At 47.4% G+C, this 25,651-nt stretch overlaps 2 pseudogenes; both read right to left on the reverse strand.

Moving 5' to 3' along the window:
• Positions 1–406: 406 nt before the first annotated feature.
• LOC149344233 (uncharacterized) lies at positions 407–2,602 on the reverse strand (annotated as a pseudogene).
• Positions 2,603–15,550: 12,948 nt separating this feature from the next.
• LOC149344234 (uncharacterized) lies at positions 15,551–18,863 on the reverse strand (annotated as a pseudogene).
• Positions 18,864–25,651: the final 6,788 nt, after the last annotated feature.

A 25,651-nucleotide genomic window follows, 5' to 3' on the forward strand; every position in this document is an offset into this window, starting at 1 on the left:
TGTCATACGAACAGGTTACATAAAATGAATTCTGAAATACCCTTTTATTCGGAGCGCTGCATTAAGAACTGCTGGTTATTATAACAGTGCTGTTGCTGAGAAATACGCAACCATTTACCCCGCCGCAGTGGCTCAGTGATTACAGCGCTCGTCTGCTGACACGAAGGACGCGGGTTCGATCCCGGCCGCGGTGGCCGAATTTCGATGAAAGCGAAATTCTAGAGGCTTATGTGCTGTGCAATTTCAGTTCACGTTAAAGAACCCCAGGTGGTCGAAATTTCCGAAGCCCTTCACTACGGCGAAGCTCATAGCCTGAGTTCCTTCGGGACGTTAAACCGCAATAATCCAATACGCGACCATTTCCAGGTACGCCAATGTAGCACCACCTAGTAGTAGTAAACTAATTTTATTCGACCATAATATATAGGCCGAGCATGTCGACCGCCTGGGCGACCAGAAGCCGCTGTTCTTCTTCCCCTTCAGCGCCAAGCCATTCGAGCTAGGTGGTGATGGATAGAGAGGGTGGGGGGAAGGAACCCGACTGCTGAGCAGCCGGGCAATAGAAGAGGCAATGGGCCTGGTCCGCATAGATACAGGGGCAGTTGGGACAGGAAGGGTCCGATCGATAGCGATAGAGGAAGAGGCGGGACGAGGTGATAGCTGCATTCATCTGAATGTGCTGAAGAAGGCGAGATTCCGCCACCGTGAGTGATGGATGAGGGGGAGGGTAAAGGCGTTTGTCGAGGTGGAGCTCAAGGTGGACCTCTTTTATGGTGCGGCGAAGGGTGAGTCTCCCACCGTCCTCCGAAGGCTTGGGCCAGGAGATCAACGGTGCCCGGAAAAGTGTGTCGCGGGCGAGCTGATGGGCCAGCTCATTGCTGTCAATCCCTGAATGCCCAGGGACCCAGCGGAGGAAAACGATCGAAGGCTGCAGTGCGGAGACCGCTCGTTCGACCTCCTGTTGGAGAGAAGGGGTCAGGGTGCGTTTCTGTATGTGGTGTATAGCAGCTTGTGAGTCTGAATAGACTGTGTATTCTTGGAGAGAGGGAAGGAGGGCAAATGACTGGAGGGCATGCGCAATGGCAAGGACCTCGAGGGACAATGCGTCTGGAGGGTGTAGATACGGCGCGCTGGTGTGGGTTTCAAGAGCAGCGAGGTGTGGATGGTACAGGGCGTAGCCGCAGCAACCTCGAGGAGCCACGAAGGAGGCATGCGTGTAAGCTACACCCTGGGTATCAAAGAGAGGGTAATGTTGCTTTGCGGCCGCATGACAATGTCCGGCGTGCAGGATGGGGGACATGTTGGTCGGGAGGGGAAGGATACGAAGATTGGGAGCGGGGGTGGGAATAGGAGAGGTAAACGGGGAGATTGGAATGGGCGAGATACCCGCTTGAGTCAATAACCACTGACCCTGACGGGTAAGGGAAAGCCGGGCAAGCTGCGAGTCACGATGGAGACTGAGAAGAGAACGAAGAGGATGGAAGAGGCCTGTGGTAAAGCGCTTAGTGGTAAAGGTAGTGATAGGGAGGTTGAGAGCTGCCTTGTAGAGGCCCACAAGGGCAGTCTCGAGAGAGTTAAGTTGAGTCGGAGTGAAGGAAGCGTAGGGTGCAAAGTAGAAGACTTTGTTGAGGGCCAGCGCGTGGGCAACTCGGCACGCGTGAGCCTCGTGGAGACCTGAGCGTCGAGTGACCACGCGCCGCAGGAGGCGAATTACAGAGTGGCAGGTGGTGACAGCGCGGTGGAGGGCTTGCACATTCTTAGCCGCATGCAAAGGGAAGCCAAGAACTTTGCACTGTGTGACGACAGTACTGGGAGAGCCAGAAAGGTGGAGAGAGACGAAGTGGTTGTGTGAGCGCTGGTAGGAGGAATGGTTGGGAAGGAGAAGCTCCGATTTCTCAGGAGCAGGAGAGAGGCCAACGACGGTGAGAAAGGAGTCGATGAGATCTAGGCCACGTTGCAGGGTGTCCTGTCCGTGACCGGGAGAACCAGATGAACACCAGAGAGTGATGTCATCGGCGTAAAATATATGATGCAGGTCGGGAATTTCAGCTAGCTGGGAGGCGAGAGGGGCCATAGCGAGATTGAAAATGGTAGGAAAGAGAACAGCACCGTGAGGAGTGCCACGGGAGAAATGGTGTGGGCTAGACAATCGGGTATCTACTCAAAAGCGAGCCACACGTTTAGAGAGGAATGAGCGGATATAGGAGTACATGCGGGAGCCACAATCAATAGAGGCCAGTTGAGAAAGGATGTGATCGTGGCAAACACCGTCAAAGGCCTTGCGAACATCGACGGTCACAAGTGCGTAAATTCGAGTGGGTGTAGGGGACAAGAACGTTTGCTGGAGAATCAGAAACATGTCCTGTGCACACACGCGGCGTCGGAAGCCAATTAGAGAATGGGGGAAGAACTCCCATGCCTCAAGAAAATCAGAGAGGCGAGTCAGAGCCATTCGCTCAAGGGTCTTACCAACGCACGACGTCAGGGAGATTGGGCAGAGGTTAGAGAGAGAGGGAGGTTTACCCGGCTTTGGAATCATAGAAATAAGGGAGGATGTCCAGGAGCTCGGCAAGCAGCCGCTCTCCCAGGCCTCATTGTAGGTTTGAAGGAGGAATTCTTTGGCGCAGTCAGGAAGGTTACGAAGTGTGGTGTATGTAATGGCATCCTCACCGGGAGCCGAGCGTGTAGCATTAGCAGCCAGCGCAGATTCGACCTCTCGGAGAGTGAAGGATTGGTCCAGATCGGGGTTAGGTCCACCCGAGTACACCGGGTAGGAGGGTGCCAGAGAAGGTGCGAGGTAGAGAGAGGCGAGTTGATCAAAAACTTCGGAGGGAGTTCCCTGAGTGAGGGCTTTAGCTAGAGTGGGAGCAAGGGCAGGCTTAGTGCCAAGGAGGGATTTAAAGAGAGACCATGCGGATCGCGAGTGCAATGCAGAATCAAGGCCATCACAAAGAGCACTCCAACGAGATTGCTCGAGGGCGGCGCAGTGGGCGACGATCTCGGCCCGCAGAGCAGTGATCCGGGTGGAAAGTTGGGCATTGTGTGGTTGGGAGCGAAAGGAGCGTTGAAGACGTTTACGGCGACGCCATAAAGGGAGAAGGTGAGGATCTGGGTCTTGGATTGGGTAACGAGAGCGAACGTGACGGCTACTGGACACGAGCGCTGCAGAGATGCGCGACGTCCAGTCGTCGTAGGATTGAAAGGAGTCGGAAGCGAGATTAGTGCGAAAAGCATGCCAGTCAGTGTGAATAACCGGATGACAGCAAGGGATGTGGGAAAGAGAGGTGGTGATATGGATGAGAAAGTGGTCACTTAGAAGAGTTTCGGCTGTCACCTGCCAGTGAAAGGAAAGTGAACCCCGAGAGAAAGTGAGGTCGGGTGTCGTGGGGCGTTGTGAGGCAGTGCCCGCTCGAGTAGGAGAGCCAGGTGTATTAAGTAGGGTGAGGTGGCGTTCTTGGGCCAGACAATGGAGGAGGCGGCCGTGTTTGAGGGTTTGTGGGTAGCCCCAGAGTGTGTGAGGGGCATTAAAGTCACCACCAAAGAGGAGATGGGAGGTAGAAGGAAGAGAGTGAAGGCATTTTCCCAGGGCAGAGAATAATGAGGAAATGACAGGGGGGTTGTAAAAAGACAAAAGGACGAGTGAGATGCGGGAAGAAGGGTGGTAATAAACCACACCAACTAAATAATTAAGGAGGGTGGAGGGGATGTCGATTTGCTCTACGAGCACGTCACTGCGTACATAAATAGACGCAAGTGGTGTGGCCGTAGTGGCATGGTAGGCGCGGTAGCCTGGGACGTTGCGGGCCGTCCGGGTCTCCTGGAGAAGGAGAAAATGAGGTAGGGAGGGGCGGGTGAGTAGATACTGGTGGAGGGGGGTCTTATTGTGGCAAAGATTTCGGCAGTTCCACTGCACAATGTCGAGGTCCTTGCCAAACGCCATTATGATAGTGGAGAGGAACGCGATGGTACGCGTTCCTTCTTTTTTGCCGGGGGCTGTGGCTCATGGACGGATTGGAGCATAGATGCGAAGGATTCCAATTGCTTTGATTGTGCTTGGAGGGTGGTAAGAATCTGGAGAACCGAAGTTTCCAGCTGAACCAAGCGAGTGTGATGTGCCTGTGTGGTGGGTTCGACAAGGTCAGCCAAAGGGACGACCTGGGCGCTGGAGGAGGGATTGGTGAACGTGGCAAGGTGCTCATTTAGCTTGCTAAGCTGGGAGGTAAGAGAGGAGGTGGTTGTCTGGAGGGTTTGAGTCAAGGCATGTATCTGCTGTTGTAGATCGTGGGAAATGCGCTGCTGCTCTCGCTGCTGGCGTTCCAGCATTGCGAGCCGGAGATCGAAGGAGCAGCTCTCGTCTGTCAAGGATGGAGAGGGTGGTGTAGTGGAAGAGATGGACGCTGGCACCGAGGATCCTTTAACTATGGCGGCGTAGGAGCCTGGTGGTGACGTGATCGGAGCTGATGGAGATTCATGATTAGAGGAGGAGGAGGAGGAGGGGGTGGTGGGTTGAGTGGCCCAGAGCAAAGCTAGGCGTCGGAGGTATGCAGCTTTAGCACACTCGCGTTGTTTAGCAAGGAGGAAGGGGCAAGTGGGGTCGAGGGAGGGGTGGGTGTTCACCTGGCAATGAACGCACCAGCGCTGGGCACACACGTGAGCTGAAGGGTCAGCGGGTAGAGGAGCAGCACAGCGACGGCACTTGGCCGGAACGCTGTGCTGGGGGCATTGGTGGGCGCGGTGGCCTAGAGTGAGACAACGGGTGCAGGTGGGAGGCTTAGGTTTATGAGGACGGCACCGGAAGGGCAAGGCGTTTGAAATATACAAAGTGGGGGATGACGGTACCAGCGAACGTTATGAGCACTGACTGAGTGGATCCCATCATGCGAGCAGCGAGAATATCTGTTTTGAAAGATTCTAGATCATGCATGAGCTCATCAGGAGTAAAGTGGCCACCGACGTTATGGATGACGCCGAGGCATGAGATGGGTGGATGGGGGGAACACGTTTTGATGCTGACAGGCTTACCGTGAAGGATAAGGTGCGTGATAGAAAGTAGGCGGTGGGCGGTGAGAGGAGAATGAGTTTTTAAAAACACAAAGCTTTGGGCTGGCTTGGCCTGAAGGGTGATGTCTGCAGTGCTCTTGGAGGAAAGTTGCGCAGCGGAGGTGACTGCGGCGAGCACGTCGTAGAGAGGCAGCTTGGGATTGAGGGTACCAAGAGGGAGTTGTATGCCAACAGTGATGAGCTTGGAGCGGGGTCGGGTGGCGGAAGCAGGCTTACGGCTGGTACCGATGGTGCTTCAGCCGATTTCCAGGGATGGAGTGTCGTCTACCGGGGACGCCATGAAGTCCATGTCTGCCGACGAATCGTCAGCCTGAGGCGCAATCTGCGACGCTGGTGCCGGGCTGCAGGCCTTGGAGTCAGCGGGTAATGTGGCTGGTGTAGTCGCGGCGGCACCGGCGGCGTCGACGAACGCAGGCGGCTGCGACGCGTCTATGGGCCCAAAGGTGTTTGCGTCCCTTAGAGCGTGGAGTTGGCTAGCAGTGGACGCTGCGGCGACGACGAACGCTGCCGGCTGCGCCGCGGCCGTCGATCCGGAGCTCCCAGCGTCGCTCACAGTGTTGGTTGCGACAGGATTTTGCGCGGTGACGTGGGCGGTTGGAGTAGGCCCCGCGGTGGCGGCATCAGTGGGTCTGGGCTTCAGGGGCTTCGTCAGACGCTGCATTGCTGAGGTGCAGGCGCGGCGCGTTAGGGTTAGCGAGGCGCCGCGACGCTTCAGACTTTTGGAGGCGCTTGGAGGGCCAGCTCGGCAGCGGGCCGTGATGCCGATGGTATCCACGTGCTTCGGAAGCCTTCCTGAATCGATGGAGAGGAAATCCAGGGGCGGTCGAAGCCCTGGACTAGGCCAGGGGCAGGTGAAAGCGGAGCACGATAGGCAGGCAGCTAACCAGGGCGGCGCCACCCAGCGGGAATCGCACCACCTATCTCATGTATGACAGGGTCGTTAGCATTACTTGATTCCAAACGAGGTTACAGCATTTTCACCGTCACTTTTTTCTTTATTGCAATTAGTTTGATCGAGGCGACAGTCATGATGGCTTTTACCGTGCCTCAAAGGTTGTGAGGAGTACAAAGTATTTCGCCGTGTTATCAAATTTCTCAAGTCCAACATTCTCGGACAAAAATTTTAAGTATTGTAAAATTGCAGGAACTGTTGTGGACATGTTGATTGTAATGGTCCATTCATCTTATCAACAGCGATATATTTTTCTATCGCTCACACGGAGCAGTTAAGACTGCGACAGAGAGCAATGGGAAACGCTTTTTTTATTTATTTATTTATTTATTTATTTATTTATTTATTTATTTATTATTTTTATTATTTATTTATTTATTTATTTGTTTGTTTATTATTTGTTTATTTGTTTGTTTGTTTGTTATTTGTTTGTTTGTTTGTTTGTTATTTGTTTGTTTGTTTGTTTGTTGTTTGTTGTTTGTTTGTTTGTTATTTGTTATTTGTTTGTTATTTGTTATTTGTTTGTTATTTGTTATTTGTTTGTTATTTGTTATTTGTTATTTGTTATTTGTTATTTGTTATTTGTTGTTTGTTGTTTGTTGTTTGTTGTTTGTTGTTTGTTGTTTGTTATTTGTTTGTTATTTGTTATTTGTTATTTGTTATTTGTTATTTGTTATTTGTTATTTGTTATTTGTTATTTGTTATTTGTTATTTGTTATTTGTTATTTGTTATTTGTTATTTGTTTGTTATTTGTTATTTGTTATTTGTTGTTTGTTTGTTTGTTTGTTTGTTTGTTTGTTAAGTTTCGTTTTGTTTCGTTTTGTTTTGTTTTGTTTTGTTTCGTTTTGTTTTGTTTTGTTTTGTTTTGTTTTGTTTGTTTGTTTGTTTGTTTGTTGGGTTTAACGTCCCAAAGCAACTAAGGCTATGAGAGACGCCGTAGTGAAGGGCTCCGGAAATTTCGACCACCTGGGGTTCTTTAGCGTGCACTGACATCGCACAGTACACGGGCCTCGAATTTCTCCTCCAAAGAAATTCAACCGCCGCGGCCGGGATCGAACCCGCGTCTTTCGGGCCAGCAGCCGAGCACCATAGCCACTGAGCCACCGCGGCGGCATTATAGAGAATACCTACAGCGCTCCCACTGGGGCATTGTTGTAGGGGGAAACATCAAAGAAACAGCAGATAAAATACAGTAATTGGGGCAAATGATGCAATATACTGAGAAAACCCATGGACTATAGGAGTAAAGGCAAAAATGAAAAGAACGTTGCAGAAACTAAAACACGTCCGCGAGAGACGCGGACAAACTGAACTTCAAAATACAGCATTGTTTTAGCAAACACAAAACTAGAACACAATGCACCAGGATAGGAGCTATTGCTACACTAATACTAACAGTCATGTTAAATTAATGCAGTCATAACAGGTGGTTTTGCAAAGCAATGTAAAAAGATGTGGGAGTGGAAGCAGCAATTTGTGCAGGCAGACTATTCCAGTCATGTATTGTTCGTGGGAAAATACTATATCTGAGTGTGTTAATTCGGGAATTGTACTCGCTGACTTTTAGTGGGCGGTCGGTGCGCGCGGGAACGTTACTTGGCTCGTGTATGTATTTCTGTTTTGGAATACCAGTTTTTCCATTAAGAACATTGTGAAAGAAAGAGAGTCTCAAATATTTTCTCCTTTTTTCATGCAATGGCCACCCCAACTTGTCGCGCAAAAGAGAAGAGCTTTCTTCGAAATTCAAACCGCCGGAGACAAACATAGCAGCCCGTTTTTGAACACGCTCCAGTTCCTCAATATTATTTTTTGTATGCGGGTCCCAAGCGGTGCAGGCGTATTCAAGTGCAGGGCGTACTTTCGACATGAATAACGTCTCTTTGAGTGGAATTGGCGCATCCCTGAAATTCCGTCGAAGGAAGTCTAATGTGCGGCTGGCTTTAGCCGTTATATAATTGACATGTGTGTTCCATGAGCGGTCAGCCGAGAAAAAGACTCCCAAGTACTTATAAGTTGAAACAGCAGATATGTCGGAGCTGCCGAGAAAATAGTCTGTTTGGAAATTTTTTTCTTTTTCCTAAACCGGATGAGATTACATTTGGAGAGATTTAGCGCCATATTCTATTTTTCGCACTAAGAGAACACAGAATTGAGGTCATGTTGTAAAATAGCGGCATCTGCTTCCGAATATACAGCAGTCGTCTGCATAAAGTCTGATTTTACTTGAAATGTTGCTAGTGAGATCATTTATAAATATTAAAAAAAGAAGAGGACCTAAAACAGATCCCTGCGGAACACCTGAAGTCACGCCCACATTTTAAGAACTGATTCCGTCGAAAACTACGCATTGTTTCCTTAAGATAAGATATGCCTTTATCCAGGTTAGGAGTGTAGTAGGGATATTTAAATCTGAAAGCTTCTGTAGTAACAGGTTGTGAGCAAATAAATCGAACGCTTTTTGAAAGTCTAAAAAATTACAATCTATCTGACCAGCGGAATTTAAGGAAACGGAAATGTCATGGGTGAATTCTACGAGCTGTGTTTCACACGAGAAACCGGACCTAGATCCATGTTGTGTCGAACAGAAAAAGTTACTAATAAGGGAGTAATTACTCATTGACATCCACCCGAGCGCAGCCATACGGCTACAGCTTTACAGCTTTTCATTGTAGCCGTATGGCTGCGCTCGGGTGGATGTCAATGAGTAATTACTCCCTTATTACAAATCTACTCCACCTTGGGGGATTCCCCTAAACATTGGACCAGAAAAAGTTATTGTTTTGTAGATGGCCAATCAACTGAGTATATATGACATGCTCGAGTGTTTTGCAAGACACGCTCGCCAGAGATATGGGCCGATAGTTGCATGTTTTATTTTTATCGCCGCTTTTATACCACTCCCGTTTTGCAGGAAACGAACCTGTCTACGTGCTTAGTGCGGCACTCGTTCTTTTTTCCTCTTCCCTGCACCATATTCCACATACCCGCAAGCTTTATGGGCGCCGTGAATACCACCGGGACATCACATTTCATGGCCACTTTTTTGAGGCGATGGGAGATCTGGTGGATGTATGGCATTGTCACGGGTCTCCGGCGTTGCGGTTCTTCACTTGGGCTGTGCTTCGGTGGGCAACGAGCAAAAAAGAACGAGCAACGAAGGTGGGCAACGAAGAACGAGTGCCGCACTAAGCACGTAGACAGGTTCGTTCCCTGCAAAACGGGGGTGGTGTACAAAATACCCCTCACATGTGGGAATTGCTACATAGGGCAAACTGGACGATGCCTGAATGTCAGACTTCAGGAGCATCGCGCCGCTGTTGAATCATTGGCGGGAAGCGGGGAACTGGCAAAACATTGTCGCCATTGTAGTAATTGCACACCCAGGTTCCGCGACACAATTGTCTTAAAAAAATTGACGACGCAGCTTAGCAGGGAAATCTTCGAAGCCTACTGCATAAAAAATGAAAATGACCGTTGCATCAGCTCCACTTCAGTATATTTATCTAAGAAAGAGTTCAACTATCTAGATGCGAACTTGTGCCACGTGCGCCCTCGTGCCTGTGTTATTTGATGGTTTCGGCTGTTTATCAGGTGTGATTACGGTTCCTGTATAAATGTGGTTTTCCCGTAGTAAACTTTAGTTGAAGTTCCGCGTCTTGTCCTGTGCTTTCCTCTCTTCGTCCTGCGTCGTTTTGGGCAGTTGCAATATGCACTCCTTTGTCTACCACCAACTAGCCCGCCTTGTGAACGAAAAAGTAACATCAGCGTTAATATCATTTATATACAACAAAAAAAAGAAGTGCCCCAGAACAGAGCCCTGGGGGACGCCTGAAGTGACAGAACCATAGTTCGAGGAGCGACCACCAACAACTACACACTGCCGCCGTAGGGATAGGTATTCAGAGATCCATACAATGACTCTTTCATTCAAATTGTAGCTGCGTAATTTAGAAACAAGGAGATCATGCGCAACAACATCAAATGCCTTCTGGAAGTCCAAAAAAACGCAATCAATAACTTTGTTTATCAATAGCAACTGCGATATCATAAGTAAACTCAACCAACTGTGTAGAGCAAGACAAACCTTGGCGAAATCCGTGCTGAGCAGGGTTAAGTAAATTATGTTTAACGATGTGCGACATGATAGAACTGTAAATTACATGCTCCATTGTCCTGCAAGCTATACCTGTTAGAGACACTGGCCTATAGTTTTCTGCCAAATTTCTCGGTCCACTTTTATGGATGGGCACAACGCGAGCCAATTTCCAGTCTTTTGGCAGAATGCCTTCTTGCAAACTCTTTTCAAATAATCGAGTAAAATACAATGACAATGTATCAGCGCAATTTTTGATGACTGCTGCTGGTAAATAATCTGGGCCGCTTGCAACCGAAGGGTTCACATCGCGCAATAACTTGCGAGTTCCTGCTGTACTAAAGATAACTTCTGGCATAAGAACAGCACTTGCTGGAATCTTTAAAGCTCGCGAGTGGGATGAAGTAAATACCGACATGAAATATTTACTGAAGGTCTCAGCCTTACATGCGTCGTCTCCAATGAGCGTATCACCGCTTTTTATCGTTGGTACCGAGCAGCCATCTTCGCTGCGACTGCGAACATGTTTCCAGAATTGCTTCGAATCCTGTACCAGCCTGTCTCCAAGTGAAGAAAAGTAAGAAAGTTTCGCTGTTTCTGCTAGCGATTTAAACTCAAATTTCAACCTTTTTAGTTAAGCTAGATTCCCAGGGCAACACCTTTTACTAAGTTTCAGATAAACCCGCTCTATTCTTTTCGTGAGAGCGCGTAACTGGCTGTTGAACCATGGTTTGTTTTTAGCTCTTCTGGGAGATATAATTTGCGTGGGGATGAACATGTCTTGTAGCTGTGAGAGTTTTTCTTTTAGAATGGTCCATAACTGCTCAGTACTAAGTTCATCAGCCAAAGTATCGAAAACCAAAAAATATGATTCTAACTCTATGTTAATGCTATCATAATTTCCCTTACTAAATACATAGACCTTTCGCATGAGTTTCTTTGCTACAGAAACATTTGCAATTGAAATGTCGGCTATCACTATATTGTGATCACTTATTCCGGGCAGTACTCTAACATCTGTTATAACGTTCGGGGTATTACACAGCAATAGATCAAGAAAATTCCCAGAGCCATCATTGCGAGACACATCATGAATGCACTGATGGAACTTAAATGAATCAATTAAATCGAAAAATGTCGAGTACAAGGAACCTTGAGCACTGTCTCTCGGGGAACTGGCTGACCAATCTATGCCAGGGAGGTTGAAGTCACCGCCCAACAAGATAGGATCACCTTCAACAGTGACCAGAATACTTGACAGGTGCTCAAATTCTGCTCGCGATGAACCAGGTTGGAGGTAGAATACCCCAATTTTCAGGCTTTTTCCATTCGATAATCTTAATTTACAAAACACAGACTCCGTAACAGTAGAAGAGTCTAACATTACACATGGTATTCCCGAAGCAACGAGAATGAACACACCCCCGCCTCTTGTGCAACGATCACGACGAAAACACTGATATCCGGAAGGGAAAACCTCAGAATTCAAGACAGACGAATCGAGCCATGACTCAGTACCAAGAACAATTGATGGATTTGTAGATTGAACGAGAAGACAGAATTCATCAATTTTATTTTTAATGCTCTGGCAGTTTATGAGCAGCAAACTCAGCGGCCTTGTTTTCAGGGACGAGCCCAGTGGTCACAGCTCGACCACACCCCCTGAATCGCTATCATACTGATAACGTTTTCCGTTTAAGTAAAAGGACGGAGATTTTCGTCCTTGAGCCGGCACACGTCGTCCATGAAGGTAGGCTCCGAAGACGTTCTTCCAGTAGTCTGGCACGCAGATAAAACCTGCATTAATAGAAGAACAGTTGAGATGGGCATTGCCATGTCGCCGGTTCCACGCCCCCTTAATCCTTTATGCACTCCCACAGTTGTACTTTTTATCCCTTCCCATGTGATTTCAACTTTATTATCTCGGTAGATAGAAAATCAATTACCTCATGACCAATACTTACATCTTTTAACATGTTCCGCAGGAGTTCCCTGTTCACGTTATCGTATGCACCGCTTATGTCCAGAAAGGCTAATTATGATGTCAATGCATATTAAAGGACCCCAGGTGGTCGAGACCTCCGAAGCCCTTCACTACGACGTCTGTCATAGCCTGAGTAGCTTCAGGACGTTAAAACCCCTTAAACAAAACCAAACCTATGCACATTTCAGTCAACTAGCTTGCGTGAATGCGCCTGAATAAATTTGTTTCTGCACACCTACGTCCCGTAAACTTTCGTTGGAGACAATGCTGAAGGCTAGCATGCACTAAAGTTTCAGTTTTGTGTGCCTGGCTCTTACGTAAGCTAGTAGATTAACGTTGGCAAGTAGGCGGCGATAGTTCGCCCGCTTAGGGGGAATTCGTCCATATGTTTTTTAGTGTGCTCGGGTCTATAAGTGTCGCTTGAGGCTTTCGCCTTTCTCCATCTTACCTGAAGCACATACAATTAGTCATGAAATTTTGACTGTTTTCCATATAGTTGGGCGGCTGCGGCGTTCCTAAGTCTAACAAGATGTGGCGTTCTCAAGTGGATCGCCTTTGCATGGATTCTTACGCACCTGTGGCCGTGAAGAGAAATTGTGCCAGCCTCGCCGTCTCGGTGGTTGCTGTTTAGTTTAGTCTGTGTTGTCACTCGGCTTTGGACAGGTAAGTCTTTGCAAGGTGGCAGCTTAAGTGACAATAGTGTCCATTCCTCGTCTCAGGTTTGTGTTCTCAGATCATTCGGCACTCTTTGGCGAGGGGAACGTGCAAACACAGCTAGGCTGAACTGGCTACCGGCCCAGTACGACTGGGCTGGTCCTGGCTTATGTATTAAAAAAAAGTCCGAAAATATTTTCTTACTACCACAGGAGATGTAGCTACTGCAATTTGCGTTATCTTTTTCGTACCTTATGCTAAAAGCGCCGGCATAGCATACATTATAACATCTCGCAAAGTGTTGCGTATAGAGTACGCAAGCGCTTGTAAGGGACACTAAAACTATATCGTTTTGCCCATTACTGCAGATGAAGAAAAAACAGACAAACTGATAACGTGAGAAATGGAAACAAACAATCTGAGAGATTTTACGAACCGCTTAGATGCAGGGGCAATGCGGATTTCATGTATCGCACGAAAAAAATGAAGCGGCGTGCTTATCAGGTGGGGCACTAGCTGTGAGAAAAATGATGAAGGTTCAACGACGGCATCAGTCAATTGGTTCTAAGAATTGCAAAGTGAGCATGCGGTGGTGCCCAAGAAATCCAGAGTAATACTTTTTGCTTTTCCCGCGATTACCAGATCGGAGATAAAATGCGAAATTCATGTTTCCATCGACGGTCTGGAGATTAATATTGTACGTTGCTTCTTTCAGTTCATTATTGTGGGAGAAGAGGAAGCATACAGTTCGAATGGCAATTTATTATAGTTTCGAAAACGTTCAAATATCATCCAAACGTAATGACATTAAATATTCCGGTCTAACCGCTATATATTTGCATTACACTACAATTACCCTCGTTTGGAATTCCGCTGAGAAATATACGCATCTGTTCGAACCGGATCCACTTAGGTTGAAGTCGAAGTGGACCCCAACATTAAGTGGAGAGTTTTCGGTTCCAAAATGACGAGAAATACTTGTTTCGAATGAAATAAAGTGACGTCATGTTACGCGTAAGCTTCATCAACTGGCGACTAGTGTGTAATCAATAGATGAACTGATTTTAATTTCCAGCGTATCTATGACTGTCTACGTTATGAAAATTGAAATGATGTGTCCTCTGAAACCAACATTAGTAGTCAAGCGGTTTTTGGTTGGTCGTAGGCTTACGCTATGTTAGTTGGCGACATTAATTGGTGACGCTAATTTGTCATCTTAATTTCGTTGATGTCTTAGGTTCTGCAGCCAACTGTGCGGTGTGAAGCAGTCGCACAGTGCATCATTTTACCTTACGCAACCCCGACCTGCTCCGCGGTCGAGGGGTTGCATGCCTAGCTTGCCACCCAAGGGGAAGCATTTTGAGCACCTGCTCGATAATTTGCATTCTTAGTGCAATTGATTTAATTTCTTCAGTTATGTCAGGATTCCCTCGATCAATGATAATTACCGTCGCACCGCCGAACCCCGAGTTTACGCCTCAATGGCACATGTAATGGAATGGCGTGAAAACCATGTGGACAGGTGCGGCATGACGTCAGGTTACGAAAGGTATGGCTTCCGCGAACGGTGCCGGCCGGTGAACCTCAAAATAAACGGAGAGCATACAAGCATTGCGTCCGTGCTGCAGTCGCCTCAAGCACTCAAAGAATACTCAGAAGGCTTAAAATAAAAGGAAAAAATTGACGGGCGATACAAGCAATCGAGGCGTGGGGAATGGGTTATCGAGCCGTATTTTTTACATTCCCGCTGTGGTCATAACGTCCCGCCGTTTTATGTGACTGGCCCCATGCTCGTCATATGGCGTTGCTGGTTCAGATTTCTCAGAATGCCGTGTGACGTAATGCAAGCTGCGTTTGGAAGCGATTGATTGTTGATAAAGACGTTATCCAAAGCACACCACGCCCCACGCTTGCAGTATTAAACGCAATTTTAAAGGCTGCACCCGTGGCCGAGTGGTCTAAAGGAGCGGCCAGCGAAGCACATCTGTTCAAGGTGCCGCGGGCGTAAGCATCATGCTCAGTCAGTTAAAACACTTCCACCACTATTTTATTTGGACTAGATATCGCATACAAGCACCATTTTCTGCCGCGGATGAGATGCGTTGCGTCACCTTGTGAAATCTGCACACTGATTTGCGCACCTTTGTTCACGTAATCGTGGCAAAGTACGCCGCTTGAAGGCATGCGCGACAAAAGCCATACTGAAACCACTTTTTCAAGGACAATATTTGAAAGGCCCTAATGGCAACGAACGAAAGAAATTCTGCACCACTTTTTTCTCTTTGGTAGCAGCGTAGGCTGGCATGGTTTTGCGGCTGGAACATCGATATGATGAGCATCTTGTGCAACAGCATTCTCAAAAGCGACACAGAAAATGCTATTATCGTTTCCAGCCATCGAATTAAATGAAATGCTGTGTCCGGCCCTCCACAGATTTTATAGACAACAATGCAACTTGTGTTTCTCGCGATCAGGTATAAAGTGCGAACGATAAAAACAATGCATATAAAATGACACTATCAGTCAGCTCAAAATTTCCACCATTTTCACAGATACTTGTGCCGAAATTTAAAAGAGGTTAAAAGAGGTTGCAATAATAAATAAGGCGCAGAACACAACTCTAAAATTCGTTTTCACAATCTTAGGGCTAGAGAGGAATGATGCCGAGAAGCCCGACCGGAGCTTTGGCGATCAAGCAACGCCACAACATGAGAAATATTTTCTAGCGGTTCTACTTTCTGGGCGAAGTTTATACGCTAGCCCCAATGCTAGCAAGTCTGAAGGCATGGTGTTGCGGTCTATGCCACCGGGTTTAAAAGCGGCGTGGGCCACAGTTGTGCGGTCTCGGAACGGAAACAAGATCATGCGTCTCACAAAGAACAGTGCGGTCAGCAGAATACGCAGATTCCGTGTACAATTTCCAGTAGGCGCCGTCTGTGTCAATGAGTGAGGGTACGATGATATCGAAGCGCACCGGTGGCACGCCGGGTATCCAACCATGCACATGGATAGACTCCGCAGCAGGTAGGAGTAGGCGCAAGTTGTGCAGCGAGCGTGAAAATTGTTCCGACGCTATCCCTGCCGTCGTGACGCAGAGCCGGCGTACCCGTGGAGCGTCCGTCTGTCCTCGGCAGAGCAAGGACAGGTCCGAGGGGACGACACTGCTTTCCAATTTCAGGCTCTCCACCTGCACCATTACCTGTAACAGGCATTGCAATGATTCGCATGGAGAGTACTGCTGTTTCAAGAGGAAAAGCTGCGGAAGGCATAGAATGCCTTCCAAACATCGACGCTTGGTAAAAAGACAATGTGATTTTAGGAAAGAAAACGGCGCAGGAATTCACTTCTCAATTCACACCTCGAGTGCGCAATAAGGGAAGGAACGAAGGTGGGAGTGAAATATCAAAGAGGTGTCGTAGTGGAGGGCATTGGATACCTATCAGTGACCAGGGATTCTTTAACGTGCAATGCCATCGCACGACACAAGGGTGCCTTTTGGATTTTGCCTTCTGCTAAAGGCGACCGCCGCGGTTGCGTTTGATGCGCGCAAACCGCAGAGACCCCCGTGTGCTTTAAGATGCAAGTGCAAGTCTAAGAATCCCTGATGAGCGAAATTTATCTAAAGCCATGCACTACGGCGCCCCTTTCACAGTTCTTTCCTTCACTTCCTTCTACCATTCCTTTCGGCGAAGTTCAGGTGCCCACAGAGAAGGGAGGCAAATAATGCATTATACCTTTTCTTACACCCAGTTTTCGGTTTCTCAGAGCGGTTGTCTGCGCCGAACGCTTAATGACAGCAACCACTACTCATAGTCCATGAAACATTGTGCAGGAGATGAAGCTGCTAAGGTATAAGCTTATCACCAGATAAAGCCTACGACGCTATCAGCTTTTAATATGGCAATATTCTGGTAGCCTTGGCAATGGCTACGGCAATATTGATAGAATTCTTTCATTTCAAAATACTTGCACGCTGACATTTTTCTAGGTGGATGCTTCGGACTGTTGGTTCATGAGTCAGGGGAAAACCATAGCGCTGAAAAATGTAAAAGACCGAGAAAGCTGTGTGTCCATTTATCTGAGTCGCTGTCTTGACTTTGCGGTACGTTTTTTTCTCTGAAATTTGTTACGCATGAATATAAATGAACAGCGTTTCCCTATCTTTACTTCACTATCTTTATTATTATACTTCTTCAGCTGCGTTACATTGCTCCCTGATGTCGAAATTCTAGGTATAATTTTCTTAACTGTACAGCGAAAACGACAGAACTTGGCCTACTCGCGTTTGAAACATTCATAACCTAGGAAATACAGATCGCTTACGATTGCTGAATTTAATTGCAGAGATGTATGTATCAACCTGTAGCTGCTATATTTTCGACGCACACATATTTATGTAGACTCTGCATCAGAGCGAGCATGAATTCGATGGAGGCCGAATGATATAAGCCCGTGCACGGTGCTATGTCAGCAGACGTTAAAAAAACCTCAGAGGATTTTAAATATTCGCAGCCTTCGTCTCCGGCGTCCCTCTTAGTCTCAGTTGAAAGTTGGAGGAGAGGCTCTTTTGTAGGCACGACACAAACACCACAGGATAAGTCTGGGCAAATCGCCAACAATCCTTACCTCTGTCAACGCCGCTAGTGATTCTTCAGTTGGAAAGCGCCCTAGTCCAAGGTTCCGGAGTCTGAGTTCAAGGACCACGCAGCCCCTGAGGAAGCGCAGATCGCGGATGTGCGGCAGATCGCACAATGTAAGACGCCTAAGGGGGCACAGTAGGCGCAGCCCTTCGAACACCTCTTCGGTACATGTGGAAGGAGCGTTGCAGAAGGCGCAAGTCAGTGGCCGCTCAGTGAGAGCAGCGCGCACGTCTAGCTCTGCCAGCCTGAAGGGCGCCTTGTCGAGCTGTTCGAGGCGCCCGCGTTCACGAAGTGTACAAGATGGCAGGGTCAGTGCGCGTAGGCAGATGAGGCTGGCGTTAGCCAGGAGGGAGCAGCAATCGATGTTCCCTTCAAAATGGAACGCAGCCAGATTCAGCTCTTTCAGTCTGTGGCATCCTCTGAGGAAGTGGAAGAAAAACGTGTCATCGGCGGCACTTGCGGAACACTTCTGGGCCGCTGTCTCTGACGTGGAACACTTCAGCGTCAACGCTCGCGTGTTAGGGTGCAAGTGGTGACCAGCCGCTGCTTCGAGAGTTGCAAACGCGTCATCATTAATGACAATGAAGGGACTCGAAAAATCTCGCCGTACCTGATGTGCAGTTCTCCGGTCCAAGACCACGCAGTTCGTTGATGGCCTCGGATTCTGCCTCACGACTACATTCCGAGATATATTCAAACTTGTCTTGAACAAGCCGAAAACACTTTCGGGTGCGTGTGCTGGACCGCATGCGTCCACAGGCTTCGTGGGCTGCAAGAGTGCGGTCGTCGGTGAAGGTGAATGTTTCAAACTTCCCTGCTGTGCCGCGGTGGTAGCTCTCGAGCACATTGTATGAGGCTGTTTCGAGTGTTCCTCCAAGCATTATCTCGTGGAAGTGCAAATTGCGAAGGCTGGAACAGTGCTCGAGAGTGGAGCACAACAGAAGGTTGTTGACCATGCTATGTGACACCTCAACGTACATGCCGCGCAGGGTTTCAGGGATTTGTGACGGCATGTCATCTCTGGGGCGCTTCCATAAAAATCCCGCGTCATTCTGGTCGACTGGATATCTAAGGATTGACCATTCGAGGAACTGCAGACGACGAAGCCTGTCTCGAAGGAGGCGAAGGACTGCTGTAGGCAACAGACGGGTGTTCGCGCAGCGCAGTGTGGTTAGATTGACGCATATCTGGACGCTGCCTTCCACCGTCCTCGAGTCGGCTGCCAGGAAGTTATTCAGGTCTAATTCAGATATGGCCACCGCCCGCTTCTCGTCCAAGTATTCTCGAAGAGAGCCCGCCGAGCTGTTTGGGTGAAACTTTGTGGTTTGCAGAACGCTGGGGTCTTGAGCCAGTGTTGAAAACACAGACGAAGTTTGTTCAACGGCCATCAGGTCTTCGGGACACAGGAAACCGAAGATGTAGGTGATCATCTCCATCGGCAGAGACAGAAGCAGGCAGCGTTCGTCGCAAGGTGCCATGGCGGCCACCGTTAGTGCTTCAGTGGTCTTTGGGGATATTAGCCTGCCCGTTCCGTGATATCGGCAGCCGCGGAAACTGAGACTGAAATACTAGTAGGTGAACCGCGCGTGCTTCTCCCGCTCATGCAGGATGGCAATGGCGCCCAGCTAGTTGGTGAAGATATGATAGTGCGGTTCAGCGCATGCGTGCTGTCTATTATCACACGGCTGTTCCAGAACCACTTTATCAACGCGAATATAATCGTTATCCTGGTACGAAGCATAAAAAACGTCGTTTATGCCACTTGGCGAATTATCAGGACAGCATACGGACTTTCACCCGCATCATTATGAGTGTATGCAACTTGCCCTCAGAAAAATGCGCGTAGCACACGAGAGAAGATGGAACAAAAATTTACCAATTAGGTATCAGTTTGAGTCGAAGTATTCTGGCTGTTAAAGTTAGGAATCATTTGAGGTGCATGTGAACTAAAATAAATTTATGAAATGAAATCAGTGGTGCCATGTTTCCCTGGAAATATTACTACGGCCACTTAATGCGACGCTTATTTGCCTGATATTCGTTCAGTTGATTACTTCTACTTACAGAGTCACAATAAATGATTTAGGGTTTACCTAAGTGTGCTTTAAGCCTATTGCACAAATCAAACAAATTATGGAGGAAAATAATTCCTATTATTGCTAGGTAACAAAAATTAGATTTACATTCGGAAAAAAAAAACAATTGCTTATGCATGCACGAATGCATGCTAAGAGCTCCCCTGAAAAATCATTGCCAGCAAAGTCCCCAAGGTAATGCAATTTCTTCTGCATTCTAAGCACTGCTCATCCATGGATGCACCACAGCAGAGGCCTTGCCGGGTGGTTGAGCACCCGTCTCGCATGCGGCAGGTACTGGGTTCGATCCCCAGCGCCGCCGGGTATCCACCGGTTGTACAAAGGGTGCAAGCTTTCCCTTGGCCTGTTGCTCGCGTTTTCAACGCTAGTTGCTGGGAAATGGGTATTTGAATCCGCCTTGAGAAGACGGAAAAACATCTTGAGCCGTGACCCTCCTTAGCCACAGATGGCCTTGCGCCATAAAAATTCATTGTCATCGCCATCTTCAATGGACATAGTAGCAAATTTATTTTATACGTACCTAGTATCTCTTGAAAAGACTGCCAACGCTTATTTTTTTTCAGCCGAAAGATGGTCGTGTTCCTGAGAAAATTAAAAATAAAATTCCCGAAAACTTTCAGCATGTAAGTCGGCCTTGAAATTTTCTCACGTCGACATCCCGTGACGAAGCCATCGTGCTACGGCTCTCCGGCCACCCAAAGCAAGAATAGCAGGCCTGCATCATGGTATATGACGTCAGCAACTACCGCGACAGCATCAGCGGTAGACGTACCGCATTCCGTACTATGCGTCAGCACTCTTAAGTACGTGGTTTTTACGTGTCCAGGTGTAGTCCGCCAGCAGTTTGGCAGTCGTGATCTATGAATTAGTGCCCTGTGCATATGTGGACGTCAGCAAAATGGTTGTGTCGACGACACGCACGAACAGGAAGCCAGCGGAGCGGTTTGGCTTAGGTCTAATTCCGCGCAGAGGGAAAGCAGGGACGCACTCATCTGCAGTGTTTTCATCCTTTAGCGGGGCTCGGTGGTCCTGTGCGATAACATTCGACGAAGTTGTGTACCTTGTATCTACGGGTGCGCTCTCTTTGCTGTTTTCAGCGAGGGACATAGCACAGCGAGTGGAGGAAGTGATTTATTGTTCCCCTTGTTTTCTCATCGAGCGACTGGAGTTCAGCGTTCGTGGGCGTCAGTGTTGATAAACTAAATATTAGAGGTGGAAAATGTGACCTGGACGGAATTTGTATCCTTACTTCGGATACAACAACTTGCAGTGCAATGCGAGTAGTAATCGCATCATGAACGGACAGAACTCATTGAGGCGTATTTGAAAGACTAGATAGAGCGACTATACAAAACTTAAAGCAGGGAAAAATATCCTACAAAGTCCCAACGTAAGGTGCAGACAGAACGCACCTCAATTCAAATATCTCTATGTGGAAATACGGGGTTGTATAGAGAAACCACCGATAACAAGAACCATGCTTCCTTCGCAGAGCAACAGCAGAATCAAAGCCCGCGTGATAAATCAAGACACTAGTCTTAAAGACAAATCTGTGCTGTACGTCGTCGCGCCGAATATTTGTGGCTATAGCTGACCAGCAAGCTGAAAGCATAGCAGCTACTACAATACCAGGGAAATCTACGGAAGAGGCAGAAGAAGCAGCAATGACATGACCATAAAAATGTCACCGCGAATTATCATAATAAGATACTCAAAAATCTGCGATAAGTAACTCTATCAGAGGCAGAATACACCACGCCGCCGCAGAACTAAATATTAAATACCCCTCGCTTCCGCCCCCCCCTCCCACCCCCAGAATCTCGAATGAAAAGTATATGTACGCGCGCACACTAAAACATTTCAGGAAAAAAAAAGGTCACAAACACAGCCCGAGAATTCAATATCTGGGCAGGCTGTTCCCCAGGCACTGGGCCAGATCGGCGAACGAAGGAATGTCTACCCGCTTCTAGTAAAATCAGAATCTTCTGTCAAACTGGTACAAGGGAATTCGAACTCCAGCCCCGCGCTCATGCAAGGCGATTGAACCAAGCTGGCGGCTTTAAACACCCAGGGTCCAAAGCTTAGTAGTAATTGCTAAAATTCACCCACAGATATGCTGTGCAGAATGAAAAAAGCTTCGGAGAGTATGCGAATGTCAACCATATAGTGTGGGGCTGCGCTGGGAACCTTTTCATGCAAATAACCGCAGTGGAGCGGCGGGAGACCACCTGCGCAGGTCGGACGGGTGGCAAAAGAAGGTTTCTAACACAGCCGACCAGGTCGCTAAGATCTAAGAGGTGGTGGTCACTAAGCGACCGCTAAGCGAAAGCCGATTAGAGGATTAACAAAGTTGCGAATGCTCTTATGTATATCCCGATCGAGTGCATTTTGTGGCATGCTTGTCGCTTCGTGAAAAGCTCGGTTGTTTGTAATCGTAGAACGAAGTACTACGTGTCTAGGCTGCTCTGGTCGGTTCATGCCGTGAGGAAAGAATATCTAGCTCTGCTGGAATTGGAAACGGGAATAAATTTCGCCGCTGCCACACACTCTGGCTCACCTACATTCGCTCGTGTTTATTGCTTCATGTCCTGGTCATTTCGACGGCGCTTATTGTTGGTGTCTCTTTTTTGTGGTTATGCTGATATTGTTGATGGCGCCGTAGCTGTCAGTTACTAGACAGCGACAAAAACGTTCTTGCTTAATATAAACTCATGCTTGCTATAAACATTGATCGGTAGTCGCATGCGCTCTTTCTGAGCAGGAGTACCAACAACAACATTTTATCGTGGACATCTCTATGAGGCAGCTTCTTCGAGCTGTTGAGTCCAATTGGAAAACAATAACTTTACTGTGTCGTAATGCACTGAGGCAGAGTTCTCTTGGGCCGCAGAACGCGAGTCTAAATTCTCCGAGACGCAGCATCTTGGGACGTGCTGCTCATTTGTATACGACTTCTTGCACCAGGCGTCCCAAAGAAATTTTGCAAGCGAACTGCCAATAGCACGCAGTCGGTTGCCCGACGGCACTTCTCCATTGCCATCAAAATAGCGCAGTACGCGAAAGCAGTGACCCATTCGCGAAGAAGCCTCCGCAGTTGTTAACAAATTAATGCCGTTTTTTTTCTTTGTCCCCTTTGTCTACACAGTCCACTTCAATTCCATCGAAGAGAACCCATTCACTACCGCTGACTCCTCGGCCTTGCGTTCAGCGCTGTTTATTACCCAGTTCTTGTGTCGTCTTATGTGACGGGTAAGTTTGGATTCATTTTCCGGCACTGCGAGTAAATGCTCTTACTTTACAAATACTTCATTCTTGAGCTACCATCACTTTTCATTTATCCTTCCGAGACTTCTTCATGGAAACATTTGCCCTGAGTTTAGCGCACTTAAAACAATCTCCGCCAAGAAAGACAATTTGCAGAATTACCGCGGCCACATAACACTTATTTATTGACAACTCCATGGTTGAGTTCGAGACCTGACCTGACTTCTCATCTCATGAAGACAACCATTTCCCCAAAAGTATACTCCAGGGTAATTACTGCCTTGAAATACGTCTGAGCATCATAACTCATACGCTCCAGACTTGTCTGGTCTTCATATTACTCTGGAATTTCCTTTGCCTTTCGTCCTAATAGTCTTTCGTGGTTTCCCACGTTTACGTTACCCTTGTTTAGCCGTACGCCGAGATATTTGTGCTTCTCCACCCTAAGTATTCAATAATCATGGTAACCTATTCAACTATATCTTCCAACATTATCAAATTTAATTTATTTGTGCTGATTTTAAGCCCAGGAGCATCAGATACACCTCATGAGATATTCACGAGGGGCTATATAACTGATTATCAGCTCAGACTGCATCGTTTCTGTATACAAGGTGTAAAACTTAGCATAAAAGGTAAAAATAAATTCTTCCAAAACTACGGACACAAGCCCGATGCGATTTTCACAGAAAGGAGCACGAAAGTGTGAGAATTTTCTCGGGAAATTTTTATCATTAGATTTTTTACATTTACAATACAAAAGTGCATGTTTAGTTGTGTCAGTAGCCTCCAGAGTGTAACTGCAGCGCCACGTGTCGACGACAAATATCGGAATAAAATTTGCCGTTTTCAGTAGACAATCCACCCCTTTCTCTGCGTTTTTGTAAAAACTGCACTGTGCATCCCAAAGTGCTCCTCCGATTATTTCATTCATACTCTTTTTTGACTTCTAAATCACCCACTATTAAAACGTGCACCCGTTCCTCCGCGATAGCTTCATTAGCTTATTAGAGAGACTGTATCCTTCTGTCTCTGTAGCATATAGCTTCAATTTCAGTGATATAAATCACGAACAGAAAAGGTGGTAACAAACAAACGTGTATTAATCCCTTCTGAACTCCAATTGCCAGTCTGTTCAGTGCTTCCCACGTAATTTTAACTTTATTATCCCGGAACATTTCAGGTAGCTCAACTGTTTAATCAGCGAGGCTGCCCACTTCGGGTATTTTGCAGAGATGCTCGACATTTATGGTACTGCCGAACCGCTCATATCCTGGCAGGTCAAAGTGAGCCACCTATTTTTCGTTCTTGCTAGTTTAGATATTATGAAACCTCGATCAAGCCTTCATCCGAGCTTCTGCCTATTCTGAGATAATGCTGAATATCTAGAATTAACTTACATCAAAGTTTTAAACTAGCACCAGCTGCATTCTGCCAAGAAACTGCGCTAGAATAATTTATCAAAGCGTGCACACTGCGCGGTAGAGTCCTTTCTTTTTTTCGCCCGACCCGAAAGACGCACGAAAGAACCGAAAGACGCGGGATTTCGGCCGCGGCGGCCGAATTTCGATGAAGGCGAAATTCTAGAGGCCCGTGTACTGTGTGATGTCAGTGCACGTTAAAGAACCCCAGGTGGTCGAAATTTCCGGAGCCCTCCACTACGGCGTCTCTCATAGCCTTAGTCGCTTTGGGATGTTAAACCCCATAAACCAACCAAACCAACCCTTCTTCAGATAAAATGTATAATGTCAACAGCCGCAACAAGATTCACTCCTCGCCATAAAGAGGAAGAAGTGCCCTTTAAAGGCTTCCCTACAATTTTCCCGAAATTAACCTGTTTGTCGCTTTCGTGAACCTTTCAAGGTGGAGCAAGAAATTTTTTCCAAAATGTCAATGTCCGGTCAAAGATAGTGACGCGTCAAAGAAGCATCCATGATGTGCTTGTTCGTTCTTTCATTTTTTTTGCTCATAATAATTTTTTCCCATACTCTCGTTCGCTTGTTTTTTCTTTAGTTTCTTCGTCCAAAAAATTTGCCTTTTCCAACCAACTTCCAGCAACATCAGCTGTCGGCGGTGCAACTGCAGGGCCATTGCAAACATAGCGGATAATAACCAAAATAATTTTTTTTGTATATATCGTTTCACAGCACAAAAAGCCCTATAACAGGTCCTGCTATTTAAAATCGTTTGATCAGGTACTGGTGCGAGTAAAAAAGATCAGCTCACGGGATGGGCCACCGGAGCGGCAGATGACGCGCGGCATTGCGGTTGACGATAACGGCGGTGGCAAGAGTTCCACGTAGTTTCCACTATTAGGGGGCATCAGTTCGCAGATCTCGCCTTGCGAAGAATTTTCCGTCACAATCTTACAGTGCGGAATCTAAGGTCTGCCTGGATTTGAAGGATGCGCTTGGCTGGACCTTGAGTGCGCGCAGATGGTAGGCGCAGCCGATTGAAACTTCAAGCGTCAGCTGGTGCGTTAGGGGAAGCGCGTTCTCCTCCACTCGCGGAGGGAGCCATGATGTTAGTTGCGCTCAGTATCTTGGCTCGCTGCCATGTTTACTGTGGACAACAGAAATGTGCTGCGTTGGAACGACAGAGAGGTCGTCGCGAACATGAGTCTATTCATCCGAAGATGTGCCTCGACTCAAGGAAGAACATACGAAGAAACTACATACACGGCAGGCCGCGCTCTAACACGTGGCAAAATGTGCGTACACTCTAAAAAAAAGTTCTGATCTCAGTCTTAAATGAAGTGGGCACAAGATCTACTCAAACACCGAGAAGAAACACATACGACGACTGACAAGCGCTACTACCAACTGTTTATTTGCGTGTGACACACGGAATATGAAGAGCCCGCCGCGGTGGCTGAGTGGTAATGGCGCTCAGCCGCTGGCCCAAAA

This window comes from Amblyomma mixtum, chromosome 5, assembly GCF_055824585.1.
Source record: "Amblyomma mixtum isolate Tamu chromosome 5, ASM5582458v1, whole genome shotgun sequence".
In the NCBI taxonomy this organism is placed as follows: domain Eukaryota; kingdom Metazoa; phylum Arthropoda; class Arachnida; order Ixodida; family Ixodidae; genus Amblyomma; species Amblyomma mixtum.